Below are 18,150 nucleotides of genomic sequence, written 5' to 3' on the forward strand. Positions count from 1 at the left end.
GCGCTACTACTAGTGCTGGGTTTTTTAACAGCCATGAAATCCCCATCTCCTCGTCCAAATCACTCATCTCCCCCGTCCCTCTCCTCCTCTCTTTCTCCACAGGCTCTCCCATGGCGCTCCTGCTCATGCGCGTCTCCTCCTCCATGGCGCCCAACGAGGCTTCCGCCTCGCTTCGATGGCATCCGGGAGCTCGCCGGTCTTCCCCCTCGCCTCCCGCCACCACACCGGAGCACCTCACAACCAACGACTAGCCCCGGTGCTCCCTCCGTCTCCTTCCTCTCTCCCTTCTTTATCTCTTTCCCTTCGCCCTCTGGTTTCACTCACCCTACCATGTCCTTGCCCGTGCAAGCCATCGCCATGGACGACCAGGAGCACGCTGCCTTGGCTACAAAGAGGAGCCCCACGCCGCCACCTTGCTTAGCCACGGATCCGGGCCCTCTGCAGGAGTCGGCGCTGGATCTTGTCTGCCTCTGCCCTTCCGCCGCTTCGACGACCCCTAGTGTCGCTGGATCGAAGCATTGCTGCCATTAACAGCGCGTACGGGATCGAGAATTATTTTTGTTTTTGAAATTAATAGTAGTAGCGCGGGTGGCACCCACGGTACTACTAATAGACATAGTAGTAGCGCGGGCGCACCCACGCTACTACTACAAGTTAGCTGTAGCGCCGTAGTACTAGCGCGGGTTCCCGCGCTACTACTAGGCTTTTCCCTAGTAGTGTTATATTGAGAAACCACCTTTTCCTATTAGGATAAAGGAACATGCTAAATCTTCAGCTGTGGTTCGTAAGAGTTATACTAGAACAGCTACACCCCCTGAACAAATTAAAGTTGAAGCTAGTATTTCTATGGTTATTGATCTCTTGGTCGACAATATTGATGGCATGCTATTTATTTCTGTGATGAAGCTGCTAGAATTGCTAGACCCGATATTAAAGATAACATAGAACTGTTGTTGGCATGCCTGTTGTTTCTGTTAAAATAGGAGATCATTGTTATCGTGGCTTATGTGATGTGGGTGCTAGGTGAGTGCAATTCCTTTTACCTTATATCAAGAAATTATAAATGGTATTGCACCTGCTGAGATAGAAGATATTAATGTTACTATTAAGCTTGCCAATAGAGATACTATATCACCAATTGGGATTGTTAGAGATGTTGAAGTCTTGTGTGGGAAAATAAAATATCCTACTAATTTTCTTGTTCTTGGTTCTCCACAAGATTATTATTTTCCCATTATATTTGGTAGGCCTTTCTTGATTTTTCTAAATTTCGTAGACAACTCCTAGATAAAGAACTGCCTAGTAAGGATAAACTTGTTGGTCTTACTTCCATTGCAGTGCCTCCTACTAATCCTTTAGAACAATATTTGCTAGAACATGAAAATGATATGTTTATGAATGAAAGAAAGGAATTGGATGAAATATTCTTCAATCAAGGGCCTATTTTGAAACACAATTTGCCTAGTTTCACATACCAGCAAAAGAAAAAGGTTTTCTATGATTTAAGACATTACTTTTGGGATGACCCACACCTTTATAAAGGAGTAGTGAAGGAAATATGCCCTAGAGGCAATAATAAAGTTATTATTTATTTCCTTATTTCATGATAAATGTTTATTATTCATGCTAGAATTGTATTAACTGGAACCATAATACATGTGTGAATACATAGACAAACATAGTGTCACTAGTATGCCTCTACTTGACTAGCTCGTTAATCAAAGATGGTTAAGTTTCCTATACAAAGACATGAGTTGTCATTTGATTAATGGGATCACATCATTAGGAGAATGATGTGATTGACTTGACCCATTCCGTTAGCTTAGCACTTGATCGTTTAGTATGTTGCTATTGCTTTCTTCATGACTTATACATGTTCCTGTAACTATGAGATTATGCAACTCCCGTTTACCGGAGGAACACTTTGTGTGCTACCAAACGTCACAACGTAACTGGGTGATTATAAAGGAGCTCCACAGGTGTCTCTGAAGGTACATGTTGGGTTGGCGTATTTCAAGATTAGGTTTTGTCACTCCGATTGTCGGAGAGGTATCTCTGGGCCCTCTCGGTAATGCACATCACTATAAGCCTTGCAAGCAATGTAGCTAATAAGTTAGTTACGGGATGATGCATTACGTAATGAGTAAAGAGACTTGCCGGTAACGAGATTGAACTAGGTATTGGGATGCCGATGATCGAATCTCGGGCAAGTAACATACCGATGACAAAGGGAACAACGTATGTTGTTATGCAGTTTGACCGATAAGGATCTTCGTAGAATATGTGGGAGCCAATATGAGCATCCAAGTTCCGCTATTGGTTATTGACCGGAGACGTGTCTCGGTCATGTCTACATTGTTCTCGAACCCGTAGGGTCCGCACGCTTAAGGTTTCGATGACAGTTATATTATGAGTTTACATGTTTTGATGTACCGAAGGAGTTCGGAGTCCCGGATGATATCGGGGACATGACGAGGAGTCTCGAAATGGTCGACAAGTAAAGATTCATATATTGGATGATATGGTTAGGCCAAGGGGTCAAGCCCATGAGGCTTTAGGTCGGTGCAAAAGGAGTTTTGCGGAGGCCAGGGGGCCAAACGCCGGAGAGCCTGGCGTCCATGGCATCTGGGCCACACGCCAAGGATTGTGGCGTTTGGTCCTGGAGTCCGAGAAGGACTCTTGCCTTTCGGGCAAAACCGACTTTGAGGAGGCTTTTGCTCCAAGTTTCGACCCCGGGGCTCAACATATAAATAGAGGGGCAGGGCTAGCACCAAAGACACAACAATTGATCCCTCGGATCTCTTAGCCGTGTGTGGTGCCACCCTCCACCATAGTCCACCTCAATAATATCATAGCGGTGCTTAGGCGAAGCCCTGCGGCAGTAGAACATAAAAATCGTCACCACGCCGTCGTCCTGATGGAACTCTTCCTCGACACTCGGCTGGATCGGAGTTCGAGGGACGTCATCGAGCTGAACGTGTGCTAGAACTCGGAGGTGCCTTAGTTTCGGTGCTTGATCGGTCGGGCCGTGAAGACGTACGACTACATCAACCGCGTTGTGCTAATGCTTCCGCTTACGGTCTACAAGGGTATGTAGACAACACTCTCCCCTCTCGTTGCTATGCATCACCATGATCTTGTGTGTGCGTAGGAAATTTTTTGAAATTACTACGTTCACCAACAGTGGCATCCGAGCCTAGATTTTATTCGTTGATGTTATATGCACGAGTAGAACACAAGTGAGTTGTGGGCGATACAAGTCATACTGCTTACCAGCATGTCATACTTTGCTTCAGCGGTATTGTTGGATGAAGCGGCCCGGACCGACATTACGCGTACGCTTACGCGACACTGGTTTTACCGCCGTGCTTTGCAAACAGGTGACTAGCGGGTGTTTGTTTCTCCAACTTTAGTTGAACCGGGTGTGGCTACGCCCGGTCCTTGCGAAGATTAAAACAACACTAACTTGACAAACTATCGTTGTGATTTTGATGCGTAGGTAAGAACGGTTCTTGCTCAGCCCGTAGCAGCCACGTAAAATTTGCAACAACAAAGTAGAGGACGTCTAACTTGTTTTTGCATGGCATGTTGTGATGTGATATGGTCAAGACGTGATGGTATATTTTATTGTATGAGATGATCATGTTTTGTAACCGAAGTTATCGGCAACTGGCAGGAGCCATATGGTTGTCGCTTTATCGTATGAAATGCAAACGCCCTGTAATTGCTTTACTTTATCACTAAGCGGTAGCGATAGTCGTAGAAGCAATAGATGGCGTAACGACAACGATGCTATGATGGAGATCAAGGTGTCGCGCCGGTGACGATGGTGATCATGACGGTGCTTCGAAGATGTAGATCACAAGCACAAGATGATGATGGCCATATCATATCACTTATATTGATTGCATGTGATGTTTATCCTTTATGCATCTTATCTTGCTTTGATTGACGGTAGCATTTTTAGATGATCTCTCACTAAAATTATCAAGAAGTGTTCTCCCTGAGTATGCACCGTTGCAAAAGTTCTTCGTGCTGAGACACCACGTGATGATCAGGTGTGATAGGCTCTACGTTCAAATACAACGGGTGCAAAACAGTTGCACACGCGGAATACTCAGGTTAAACTTGATGAGCCTAGCATATAACAGATATGGCCTCGGAACACGGAGACCGAAAGTTCGAACGTGAATCATATAGTAGATATGATCAACATAGTGATGTTCACCATTGAAACTACTCCATCTCACGTGATGATCGGACATGGTTTAGTTGATTTGGATCACGTTTTCACTTAGATGACTAGAGAGATGTCTGTCTAAGTGGGAGTTCTTAAGTAATATGATTAATTGAACTTAAATTTATCATGAACTTAGTCCTGGTAGTATTTTGCAAATTATGTTATAGATCAATAGCTTGCGTTGTTGCTTTCATATGTTTATTTTGATATGTTCCTAGAGAAAATTGTGTTGAAAGATGTTAGTAGCAATGATGCGGATTGGATCCGTGATCTGAGGATTATCCTCATTGCTGCACAGAAGAATTATGTCCTTAATGCACCGCTAGGTGACAGACCTATTGCAGGAGCAGATGCAGACGTTATGAACGTTTGGCTAGCTCAACATGATGACTACTTGATAGTTTAGTGCACCATGATTAACGGCTTAGAATCGGGAATTCAAAGACGTTTTAAACGTCATGGACCATATGAGATGTTCCAGGAATTGAAGTTGATATTTCAAGCAAATACCCAAGTTGAGAGATATGAAGTCTCCAACAAGTTCTATAGCTAAAAGATGGAGGAGAATCGCTCAACTAGTGAGCAGGTGCTCAGATTGTCTGGGTACTTCAATCGCTTGAATCAAGTGGGAGTTAACCTTCCAGATAAGATAGTGATTGACAGAATTCTCTAGTCACCATCACCAAGTTACTAGAACTTCGTGATGAACTATAGTATGCAAGGGATGACGAAAATGATTCCCGAGCTCTTCGTGATGTTGAAATCGATGAAGGTAGAAATCAAGAAAGAGCATCAAGTGTTGATGATTGACAAAACCACTAGTTTCAAGAAAAGGGCAAAGGGAAAGAAAGGGAAACTTCAAGTGGAATGGCAAACAAGTTGTCACTCCCGTGAGGAAGACCAAAGCTGGACCAAAGCCTGAAACTGAGTGCTTACACTGCAAAGGAAATGGTCACTGGAAGCGGAAATGCCCTGAATATTTGGTGGATAAGAAGGATGGCAAAGTGAACAAGGGTATATTTGATATACAGGTTATTGATGTGTGCCTTACGAGTGTTTATAGTAGCCCCTGAGTATTTGATACTTGTTCGGTTGCTAAGATTAGTAACTCGAAACAGGAGTTACAGAATAAATAGAGACTAGTTGAAGGGGAAGTGACAATGAGTGTTGGAAGTAGTTCCAAGATTGATATGATCATCACCGCACACTCCCTATACTTTCGGGATTAGTGTTAAACCTAAATAAATGTTATTTGGCGTTTGCGTTGAGCATGAATATGATTTGATCATGTTTATTGCAATACGTTTATTCATTTAAAATCAGAGAATAATTGTTGTTCTGTTTACATGAATAAAACTTTCAAATGGTCATACACCCAATGAAAATAGTTTGTTGGATCTCGATCGTAGTGATACACATATTCATAATATTGATGCCAAAAGATACAAAGTTAATAATGATAGTGCAACTTATTTGTGGCACTACCGTTTGGGTCATATCGGTGTAAAGCGTATGAAGAAACTCCATAAAGATGGATTTTCGGAATCACTTGGTTGTGAATCATTTGATGCTTGCGAACCGTGCCTTTTGGGTAAGATGACTAAAACTCCGTTCTACGGATCAATGGAACAAGCTATTGACTTATTGGAAATAATACATACCGATGTATGCAATCCAGTGAGTGTTGATGCTTGTGGCAAGTATCGTTATTTTCTGACCTTCACAAGATGATTTGAGAAGATATGGGTATATCTACTTGATGAAACATAAGTCTGAAATAGTTGAAAGGTTCAAAGAATTTCAGAGTGAAGTGGAAAAATCATCGTAACAAGAAAATAAAGTTTCTGCGATCTGATCGCGGAGACGAATATTTGAGTTACGAGTTTGGTCTTCAATTAAAACAATGTGGAATAGTTTCACAGCTCACGCCACCTGGAACACCACAACGTTATGGTGTGTCTGAACATCGTAACCGCACTTTATTGGATATGGTGCAATCTATGATGTCTCTTATTGATTTACCATTATCGTTTTGGGGTTATGCATTAGAGACAGCTGCATTCACGTTAAAAGGGCACCATCTAAATCCGTTGAGACGACACTATGTGAACTATGGTTTAGCAAGAAACGCAAGTTGTCATTTCTTAAAGTTTGGGGCTACGATGCTTATGTGAAAAAGTTTCATCCTGATAAGCTCAAACCCAAATCGGAGAAGTGCGTCTTCATAGAATACCCAAAGGAAACTGTTGGGTACACCTTCTATCACAGATCCGAAGGCAAGATATTCGTTGCTAAAAATGGATCCTTTCTAGAGAAGGAGTTTCTCTCGAAAGAAGTGAGTGGGAGGAAAGTAGAACTTGATGAGGTAACTGTACCTTCTCCCTAATTGGAAAATAGTTCATCACTGAAATCAGTTCCAGTGATTCCTACACCAATTAGTGAGGAAGCTAATGATGATGATCATGAAACTTCAGATCAAGTTACTACAAAACCTCGTAAGTCTTCTAGAATACGGTCCGCACCAGAGTGGTACGGTAATCCTGTTCTGAAAGTCATGTTACTAGACCATGATAAACCTACGAACTATGAGGAAGCGATGATGAGACCAGAATCCGCAAAATGGCTGGAGGCCATGAAATCTGAGATAGGATCCATGTATGAGAACAAAGTGTGGACTTTGGTGGACTTGCCCGATGATCGGCAAACCATAGAAAATAAATGGATCTTCAAGAGGAAGACGGACGTTGATAGTAGTGTTACTATCTACAAAGCTCGACTTGTTGCAAAAAGGTTTTTGACAAGTTCAAGGTGTTGACTACAATGAGATTTTCTCAATTGTAGCGATGCTCAAGTCTGTCCGAATCATGTTAGCAATTGCTACATTTTATGAAATTTGGCAAATGGATGTCAAAACTACATTCCTTAATGGATTTATTAAAGAAGAGTTGTATATGATACAACCAGAAGGTTTTGTCAATCCTAAAGGTGCTAACAAAGTGTGCATGCTCCAGCGATCCGTCTATGGACTGGTGCAAGCATCTCAGAGTTGGAATATATGCTTTGATAAGTTGATCAAAGCATATAGTTTTGTATACACTTACGGTGAAGCCTGTATTTACAAGAAAGTGAGTGGGAGCACTACAGCATTTCTGATAAGTTTATGTGAATGACATATTGTTGATCGAAAATAATGTAGGATTATTCTACAAAGCATAAAGGAGTGTTTGAAAGAAGTTCTTTAAAAGAAAGACTTCAATAAAGCTACTTACATATTGAGCATCAAGATCTATTGAGATAGATCAAGACGCTTGATAAGATTTTCAATGAGTACATACCTTGACAAGATTTTGAAGTAGTTCAAAATGGAACAGTCAAAGAAAGAGTTCTTGCCTGTGTTGCAAAGGTATGAAATTGAGTAAGACTCAAATCCCGTCCACAGCAGAAAATAGAAAGAGAATGAAAGTCATTCCCTATACATCAGTCATAGGTTCTATAAAAGTATGCTATGCTATGGACCAGACCTATTGTATACTCTGCCCTGTTTTGGCAAGGGAGTACAATAGTGATCTAGGAGTAGATCACTGGACATTGGTCAAAATTATCCTTAGTGGAATAAGGATATGTTTCTCGATTATGGAGGTGACAAAAAGGTTCGCCGTAAAGGGTTACGTCGATACAAGTTTTGGCACTGATCCAGATGACTCTAAGTCTTAATCTGGATACATATTGAAAGTGGGAGCAATTAGCTATAGTAGCTCTGTGCAGAGCATTGTAGACATAGTATATTTGTAAAATACATACGGCTCTGAATGTGACAGACCCGTTGACTAAGCCTCTCTCACGAGAAAAACATGATCACACCTTAGTACTCTTTTGGGTGTTAATCAAATAGCGATGTGAACTAGATTATTGACTCTAGTAAACCCTTTGGATGTTGGTCACATGACAATGTGAACTATGGGTGTTAATCATATACAGATATGAATATTGTTGTTAAATCACATAGCGATGTGAACTAGATTATTGACTATAGTGCAAGTGGGAGACTGAAGGAAATATGCCCTAGAGGCAATAATAAAGTTATTATTTATTTCCTTATTTCATGATAAATGTCATGCTAGAATTGTATTAACCGGAAACATAATACATGTGTGAATACATAGACAAACATAGTGTCACTAGTATGCCTCTACTTGACTAGCTCGTTAATCAAAGATGGTTAAGTTTCCTAACCATAGACATGAGTTGTCATTTGATTAATGGGATCACATCATTAGGAGAATGATGTGATTGACTTGACCCATTCCGTTAGCTTAGCACTTGATCGTTTAGTATGTTGCTATTGCTTTCTTCATGACTTATACATGTTCCTGTAACTATGAGATTATGCAACTCCCGTTTATCGGAGGAACACTTTGTGTGCTACCAAACGTCACAACGTAACTGGATGATTATAAAGGAGCTCTACAGGTGTCTCTGAAGGTACATGTTGGGTTGGCGTATTTCGAGATTAGGTTTTGTTACTCCGATTGTCGGAGAGGTATCTCTGGGCCCTCTCGGTAATGCACATCACTATAAGCCTTGCAAGCAATGTAGCTAATGAGTTAGTTACAGGATGATGCATTACGTAACGAGTAAAGAGACTTGCCGGTAATGAGATTGAACTAGGTATTGGGATACCGACGATCGAATCTCGGGCAAGTAACATACCGATGACAAAGGGAACAGCGTATGTTGTTATGCGGTTTGACCGATAAAGATCTTCGTAGAATATGTGGGAGCCAATATGAGCATCCAGGTTCCGCTATTGGTTATTGACCGGAGACTTGTCTCGGTCATGTCTACATTGTTCTCGAACCCGTAGGGTCCGCACACTTAAGGTTTCGATGACAGTTATATTATGAGTTTACATGTTTTGATGTACCGAAGGAGTTCCGAGTCCCGGATGAGATCGGGGACATGACGAGGAGTCTCGAAATGGTCGAGACGTAAAGATTCATATATTGGATGATATGGTTAGGCCAAGGGGTCATGCCCATCAGGCTTTAGGTCGGTGCAAAAGGAGTTTTGCGGAGGCCAGGGGGCCAAACGCCGGAGACCCTGGCGTCTAGCCCTGGGCCAGACGCCGAGGCCCATGGCATCTAGGATTGTGGAGTTTGGTCCTAGAGTACGAGAAGGACTCTTGCCTTTCGGGAAAAACCGACTTTGAGGAGGCTTTTGCTCCAAGTTTCGACCCCGGGGCTCAACATATAAATAGAGGGGCAGGGCTAGCACCAAAGACACAACAATTGATCCCTTGGATCTCTTAGCCGTGTGCGGTGCCCCCCTCCACCATAGTCCACCTCGATAATATCGTAGCGGTGCTTAGGCGAAGCCCTGCGACGGTAGAACGTGAAGATCTTCACCACGCCGTCGTGCTGACGGAACTCTCCCTCGACACTCGGCTGGATCGGAGTTCGAGGGACGTCATCGAGCTGAACGTGTGCTAGAACTCGGAGGTGCCGTAGTTTCGGTGCTTGATCGGTCGGACCGTGAAGACGTACGACTACATCAACCGTGTTGTGCTAATGCTTCCGCTTACGGTCTACAAGGGTATGTAGACAACACTCTCCCTTCTCGTTGCTATGCATCACCATGATCTTGTGTGTGCGTAGGAAATTTTTTGAAATTACTACGTACCCCAACAAGTAGATGGTGTTATTAGACGTTGTGTACCTGGACATGAACAGGAACAGATCCTACGCAAGTGCCACTCCGAGTCTGACGGAGGACACCATGCTGGAGATAGAACTGCACACGAGGTATTGCACTCTAGATTTTATTGGCCTACTCTCTTCAAGGACGCTCGTAAGTTTGTCTTGTCTTGTGATTAATGTCAAAGAATTGGTAATATTAGTAGACATCAGGAAATGCCTATGAACTATTCACTTGTGTGTGTGTGTGTGTGTAACAAGTTATGCTCTAAAAAAATATAGACACACAAATGCACATGTGTATTCATGTCCAATTGTTGCAACATGTGCAATTATATTTTTTGACCCAAATTTCTGAACAAGCATAGGTACAGATATTAATGCCAATGCAGTTTCACTCTTCCTAGGACGACCTGGATGACTCGAGGTGAGAAGCCTTGGATATGACGTGCAAGGCGTCTAGGTGTTGTCTTGCATATAAATCCGGCTGCCACTGACTTGCGTGAGCTTGCTTCGGCCTCCCCCTAATGGCCTTCTCCCTCCGGTCTTGCAGCTACTGCATCATCGCCAACCTACAACAAGGTGAGCCTCCCGCCTTTATATGTTGTCGTGGTTAAGAAGGTTGGAGTAGCTTTGTTAATGGATGGAATCCCCTGCCTACTCCGTTCACCACCCCCAAATTACCAATGTTTAGCCCCAATATCCGTCTGATTGAATCCGTTGCTACAGCTGCTAGGACCTATCCTCATTTTTATGTATAATAGTGTGATAAGACAGTAGGTGTATGCAGATCTATAACAGGTACATGTAATCTGGCCTTTTTGGTGTATATATCTAGCTCTGATTGGTTCTATGCTTTCTCTTATTATGCTACTTTGTATTTTGGTTGATAAAATAGCTACAACGAAGATATATAGATTTTGTGTCTTAATCAATGTGTTCTATAATGATGAAAACCTCTTTGATTTGCCAGGCTTATGAGCTCCTTATAGGTCTCTTGCTCCAAAGATTGTGGTGGGTATACCTTTCAAGGTCTGGTCTCCTCTAACTGTATCTTCTAACCCCTCCGTTCCTAAATATTTATCTTTTTAGAGATTTTAAATGAACTACCTCATGCGAATGTATATAGACATATTTTAGAGTGTAGATTCACTCATTTTGCTCCGTATGTAGCCACTTGTTGAAATCTCTAGAAAGACAAATATTTAGGAATGGAGGGAGTAGCATGCAACCATTTTTTTGAGGTACTCAAGTTTGAACTGACTGATTCCTTTTATGAACATCAAGATTTGGCAATTGTAGCTTCAATTCTTGTGAGCCCAGAGTTGGAGAAGGTGGGCTGTAGAGCAGAGCGAGTTGCAGCATCCACGGCCTTGTCGTGCTTGCCATCAACCATGCTGCCAATGCCAAGTCTAGGATTGGCGACCTCGCTGAGCATGACGACAATGATGGTCCTCCTCGGCCATGGCCAATCATGTGAGATTCACCAAGTTGCGGGGCTTGGCCAGTAGTGTGTGTGGCCAGTGGTTGTAGTGCACTGAAGCGGAGAGGTAGTGCCGCCGTTGACCATGGATTCAGGTAATTTCTAATTTTTTCTCTCCTGCGTGGTGGTCCTCTAGGTTAGTGTTTGCATTCTGCATTGGTTGTAGTTGATGACGTGCATGCATGTTTGCTAATGCCTCTACTGTAACATGACATGTGTTAATGTAGTACTTGTTATGGTTTGGTCAGTGCGCTGAATAAGTCCAATATCAATCTATTTACATTTCATCGGCGTGCAGGTTCTCTAAAAGCAAAGTTGTGTATTGCAACTAAACTGTCATTTCTCCTTCCCTTATAAACTGATAAATTGTTGGTGTTTGTGTGTTCCTATCCATGCATTCCTCCTTATACTTTATGTGATTAAACATGGATTTATATGTGTGTAGCAGATCCTGGGAGTTCTGTCAGGATAGGGAGGCAAAAGGCAAATGTACATGCTCCTTATTACTTATCAGAAACATTCCCTGTGAGTTCTTTTTTATTGTTTCTCATCTAATTAGATATGATAGATACATCAACAAGTGCCTGTTAAGTGAACTGGTGCTGGGGTTGAGAAGTTAAGCGTGCTGGGGCTGGAGTAGTGTGAGGATGGTTGACCTTCCGGGAAGTTTGACCACGAAGTGCGATTTGACTTGAGATTAAGCATATTGACCCGAGATTAAGCCATAGTGATCCGAGATTAAGAAAAAAAAGAAAAAAATTCTCACAAAAAAATTGAAAAAAATATTTAAAATAAAAAATTCTGAATTTTTTTTTTAAAATTGTTAGTAATGGCGCACTTCTATGTGGTGTGCCATTACTAAGTCAGATAGTAATGGCGCACCAAATGTGCGCCATTACTAATAGTTACTAATGGCGTGCTAGTAATGGCGCACCTATAGTGTGCCATTAATAGCCAAAATAGGTACGCCATTAATAGCCTATTTTCTAGTAGTGTAAAATGGGTAGTTCTGAGTTCCAGATCCTAATGGGTAGCGAAACTGTACATCTTTTAGATGTGGGTTCTAAATTTTCATTTTTGAGAAATGCCATCTTTTCATTTATATTTATTGTTTTAAGGAATGTTCTGAAGTGACAAGATTCTTTTTCGTATGCAATTTCCAGTAGCAGGTATTTTGTCAATCTAATTGTATGTTGTTGCATTTGTCTTACTACCCATCTCATTAATTTGCTACATTTCCTAAATGCTTTTGGTAGATGTCTTTATCCTTCTGGGATATACCTCCTGAAAATAGAAATCCTTTAAACTAGGCATTCTAAATTCCAAATTTTCTAATTCATATATTTGCATAGTATTCCCAGGAGATGGAAATCCCATAGCTTTCTTCTTAACTTTTATTTGTATGTAATATTGAAAGCTTACCCTATTTGGGTCATGCTCGTATTCATATCTATCACAAAAAGATTGATGTCAAGTTTATGTTGTTGTTTGGTTTCTCTTAGGAACTCTATGCATTAGTCTACAATACATAATAGAGCGAGGGAGTCGTCTTACCATAGGGAGGCGGGGGCATTAAAAAATGCACTGTATTGGATTCAACAAATTCATGAGCTATCCAGGGAGTGTGAATGCACCTTTTACTAATTAGTTTGTGACAGGAGGGAGATCCATGTGCATGCAAGTTTGCTATATTTTTTCCGATTCACTCGATTATTAATTTTGTGATTGTGGCGATTAGCAGGGGATGGGGGTCACTAGCAGACGATGTCCTTGGTTCCGCAGGTCGTATTGACAAAGTGGCAGTTAATTACCTGCCTTCGGGCTCTTGTCCTGCGAGGGTGACGTGGTCTGGGATTGTTATGGTCTTACTCAAGAAGCTGACAACCTTGGCTATTTGTCTTTGATGTCAATTGATACCATCAAGACAATCGGCAGCCACGCGTATGATGACGAATCTGACTGCACTGAATATGATGAGTTTCCTGGCTTACTATCCAGCTTATCATCAGGACAACAATAGTGGTTACTTCTCCTCTAAGCTTGAGCTGTGGTGAATGCGACTGAGTTTTTGACCGCATAACAAAATGAAGTTCTTTGGGTTTATCGAGTAATATTATCTTATCTAGACATGATGCTTCTACAGAGGCGTTCTGAATCAGTGTGGTAGAAGAATACATAACCCTTATTGTAAATTATGTGTGATCACCGCTATGAGACAGTCCTTCTGATTGATTTACTACTGCATGGCAATTGTAAATTATGAGTGAATTATGTTGTAGTTCCAGTGTTGGTTCTCTAATTTACTTTCTATGCCGGCGTTATCCTGTATTAATGCATATGCTAAACTTGGATTCCTACTGACTTATCATTTCCTGCTTAACCAAAACATTGGGACCAGCACCCTCGCGCCAAGGCGGGTTCTCGATCTAGTACACTATGTGGTAAGGCAAACTCCAATGCACCACCGCAAACGGACATCCGTTTTATCCGGATTTTGTTCGCTTTGGTATGGCAATAGGACGACGTCCAACCATCTTTCTGGATGTGCCAGTAGTGCGCCCATTGCGTGGCCGCATCTCGGCCGACTGGAGACCCTATGACTATGCAAATAACCCAACAATGCAAGTAGTTTTACAAAACAAATAGTTTCACATCCAATTAAAAACACAGTCAAATAGTTTTACAACCCAATCGAAATTGTCATGAATAGATGGAAATTAATATGAACCGATACAACTACTGGATGCTAATGTGAGTACACATGTGCTCAACCAAGTCATCCTGAAGCTGCATATGATTATGTCAATCACATATTTCATGATGAAATTGGGCAAACTATTTAAAGGTTGCGCGTACTTGGTGCTCAGACTCAACATTTTCACCCTAAAAATCAAACCCTTGATCGTAGATGCTATCATCATGCTCATCATCCACGATCGTGTTGTGCATGATCGCACAAACAGTCATCACTTCCCAAAACTTCTGGGTACTCAATGTCAGTGCAGGGTCTCGAACGATACCCCATGGAGACTGAAGCACACCCCACATCCTTCCTAGCACTCTCTTGCATTTGGGAAAATCCTTGTCTCTTCTCTCCTTGTGGATTGGTTATTGTCTTCACAAGAGTTGACCACTGAGGATAGATATCGTCAACTAGATAGTATCCCTATTGTAATGGTGTCCATTGATCTCAAAGTTGACCTCAGAGGAGTGGCCTTCTTCAAGCATTGCAAACACTAGAGAACGCTGAAGCACGTTGATATCATTGTGAGAACTAGCCATGCTGAAAAAAGAATGCCATATCCACAAACCTTGTGAAGCCGCCGCTTCCAGTATGACAGTGGCACCTGATACGTCCATTTTGCATCATCTTTTATATCAATATTTCTTGCATTATGGGCTGTTATTACACATTATATCTCAATACTTATGGCTATTCTCTCTTATTTTACAAGGTTTACCATGAAGAGGGGGAATGCCAGCAGCTGGAATTCTGGCTGGAAAAGGAGCAAACATTGGAAACCCATTCTGCACTGCTCCAAAAATCCTGAAACTCCACGAAACTTATTTTTGGAATTAATAAGAATTATTGAGCAGAAGAAACACCTCAGGGGGCCCACACCCTGGCCAGGAGGGTGGGGGCGCGCCCACCCCTACTGGGCGCACCCCCTGTCTCCTGGGCCCCCTGGTGGCCCTCCGGTGTCCATCTTCTACTATATGAAGGCTTTTACCCTGGAAAAAAATCGTGGGCAAGCTTACGGGATGAAACTCCGCCGCCACGAGGCGGAACCTTGGCAGAACCAATCTAGAGCTCCGGCAGAGCTGTTCTGCCGGGGACACTTCCCTTCGGGAGGGGGAAATCATCACCATCGTCATCACTAACGATCCTCTCATTGGGAGGGGGTCAATCTCCACCAACATCTTCACCAGCACCATCTCCTCTCAAAACCCTAGTTCATCTCTTGTATCCAATCTTGTATGAAAACCACAAATTGGTACCAGTGGGTTGCTAGTAGTGTTGATTACTCCTTGTAGTTGATGCTAATTGGTTTACTTGGTGGAAGATCATATGTTCAGATCCTTAATGCATATTATTACTCCTCTGATTACGAACATGAATATGCTTTGTGAGTAGTTACGTTTGTTCCTGAGGACAAGGGTGAAGTCTTGCTATTAGTAGTCATGTGAATTTCGTATTTGTTCGATATTTTGATGAGATGTATGTTGTCTTTCCTCTCGTGGTGTTATGTGAACATCGACTACATGACACTTCACCATTATTTGGGCCTAGAGGAAGGCATTGGGAAGTAATAAGTAGATGATGGGTTGCTAGAGTGACAGAAGCTTAAACCCTAGTTTATGCGTTGCTTCGTTAGGGGCTGATTTGGATCCATATGTCTAATGTTGTGGTTAGGTTTACCTTAATACTTCTTTTGTAGTTGCGGATGCTTGCAATAGGGGTTAATCATAAGTGGGATGCTTGTCCAAGTAAGGGCAGTACCCAAGCACCGGTCCACCCACATATCAAATTATCAAAGTACCGAACGCGAATCATATGAGCGTGATGAAAACTAGCTTGATGATAATTCCCATGTGTCCTGGGGAGCTCCTTTCTCATTATAAGAATTGTCCAGGCTTATCCTTTGCTATAAAAAGTATTGGGCCACCTTGCTGCACTTTATTTACTTTCATTGCTTGTTACTTATTACAATTTATCTTATCACAAAACAATCTGTTACCTACAATTTCAGTGCTTGCAGAGAAAGCCTTACTGAAAACCGCTTATCATTTCCTTCTGCTTCTCGTTGGGTTCGACACTCTTACTTCTCGAAAGGACTACGATAGATCCCCTACACTTGTGGGTCATCAAGACTCTTTTCTGGCACCATTGCCGGGGAGTGTAGAACTTTTGGTGAGTGGAACTTGGTAAGGAAACATTTATATAGTGTGCTGAAATTTTCTATTACTTGTCATTATGGAAACTAATCCTTTGAGGGGCTTGTTCGGGGTATCTTCACCCCGACCAGAAGAGCAAAGAGTTGCTCCTCAACCTACTGAACTTTTTGAAAATATTTACTTTGAGATTCCTTCGGGTATGATAGAGAAACTGCTAGCTAATCCATTTGCAGGAGATGGAACATTGCATCCCGATTTACACCTTATCTTTATGGATGAAGTCTGTGGATTATTTAAGCTTGCAGGTATTCCCGATGATGTTGTCAAAAGGAAGGTCTTCCCGTTATCTTTGAAGGGAGATGCATTGACATGGTATAGGCTATGTGATGATACGGGGTCTTGGAATTATAAACGAATGAAGTTGGAATTTCACCAGAAGTTCTATCCTATGCATCTTGTTCATCGTGATCGTAATTACATATATAATTTATGGCCTCGCGAAGGAGAAAGCATAGCTCAAGCTTGGGGGAGGCTTAAGTCAGTGTTATATTCATGCCCAATCATGAGCTCTCCAGAGAAATGATTATTCAAAAAATTTATGCTCGGCTTTCTCTCAATGATCGCAACATGCTCGATACTTCCTGTGCTAGTTCTTATATACTGAAGACTATTGAATTCAAATGGAACTTATTGGAAAGAATTAAACGCAACTCTAAAGATTGGGGGTCCGACGATGGTAAGGAGTCAGGTATGACACCTAAGTTTGATTGTGTTAAATCTTTTATGGATACCGATGCTTTTCATGGATTTAGCGCTAAGTATGGACTTGACTCTGAGATAGTAGCTTCTTTCTATGAATCTTTTGCTACTCACGTTGATTTCTCTAAAGAGAAGTGCTTTAAATATAATCCTCCCATTGAAGTAAAAGTAGTTGCACCTATTTCAGTTGGAGAAAATACTGTCACCTATAGTGATCCTATTGTTCCTACTACTTATGTTGAGAAACCTACTTTTCCTGTTAGGATAAAGGATCATGCTAAAACTTTGATTGTTGTTCGTAAGAGTAATACTAGGACTTATACACCTCCTGAGCAAATCAAAATTGAACCTAGTGTTGCTATGGTTAAAGATCTCTTGGATGATGATTTAGATGGGAATGTTATTTATTTCTATGGTGAGACTGCTAATATTGTTAGACCAGATACTAAGATACATAGACCTGTGGTAGGCATGCCTATTATTTCTGTTAAAATAGGAGATTATTGTTATCATGGCTTATGTGATATGGGTGCTAGTGCTAGTGCAATACCCTATGACTTACAAAAAGAAATTATGCATGATATTGCACCCGCTTAAATAGAAGATATTGATGTTACTATTAAGCTTGCTAATAGGGATACCATTAAACCAGTTGGGATAGTTAGAGATGTTGAAGTCTTGTGTGGGAAGGTTAAATATCCTGCTGATTTTCTTGTTCTTGGTTCCCACAAGATGACTTTTGTCCCATTATTTTTGGTAGACCCTTCTTAAATACAGTTAATGTTAGGATTGATTGTGAAAAGGATACTGTCACAATTGGTTTCGAGGGTATGTCTCATGAGTTTAATTTTGCTAAGTTTTGTAGACAACCTCGTGATAGAGAATCACCTAGTAAGGATGAGATTATTGGTCTTGCTTCTATTGCCGTGCCTCCTATTGATCCCTAGAACAATATTTGCTTGACCATGAAAATGATATGTTTATGAAGGAAAGAAGGGAAATAGATGAAGTGTTCCTTAAACAGGAACCTATGCTGAAACACAACCTTCCCGTTGAAATTCTTGGGGATCCCCCTCCAC

This window comes from Triticum aestivum, chromosome 5B (genome assembly GCF_018294505.1).
Source record: "Triticum aestivum cultivar Chinese Spring chromosome 5B, IWGSC CS RefSeq v2.1, whole genome shotgun sequence".
NCBI classification, from domain to species: Eukaryota; Viridiplantae; Streptophyta; class Magnoliopsida; order Poales; family Poaceae; genus Triticum; species Triticum aestivum.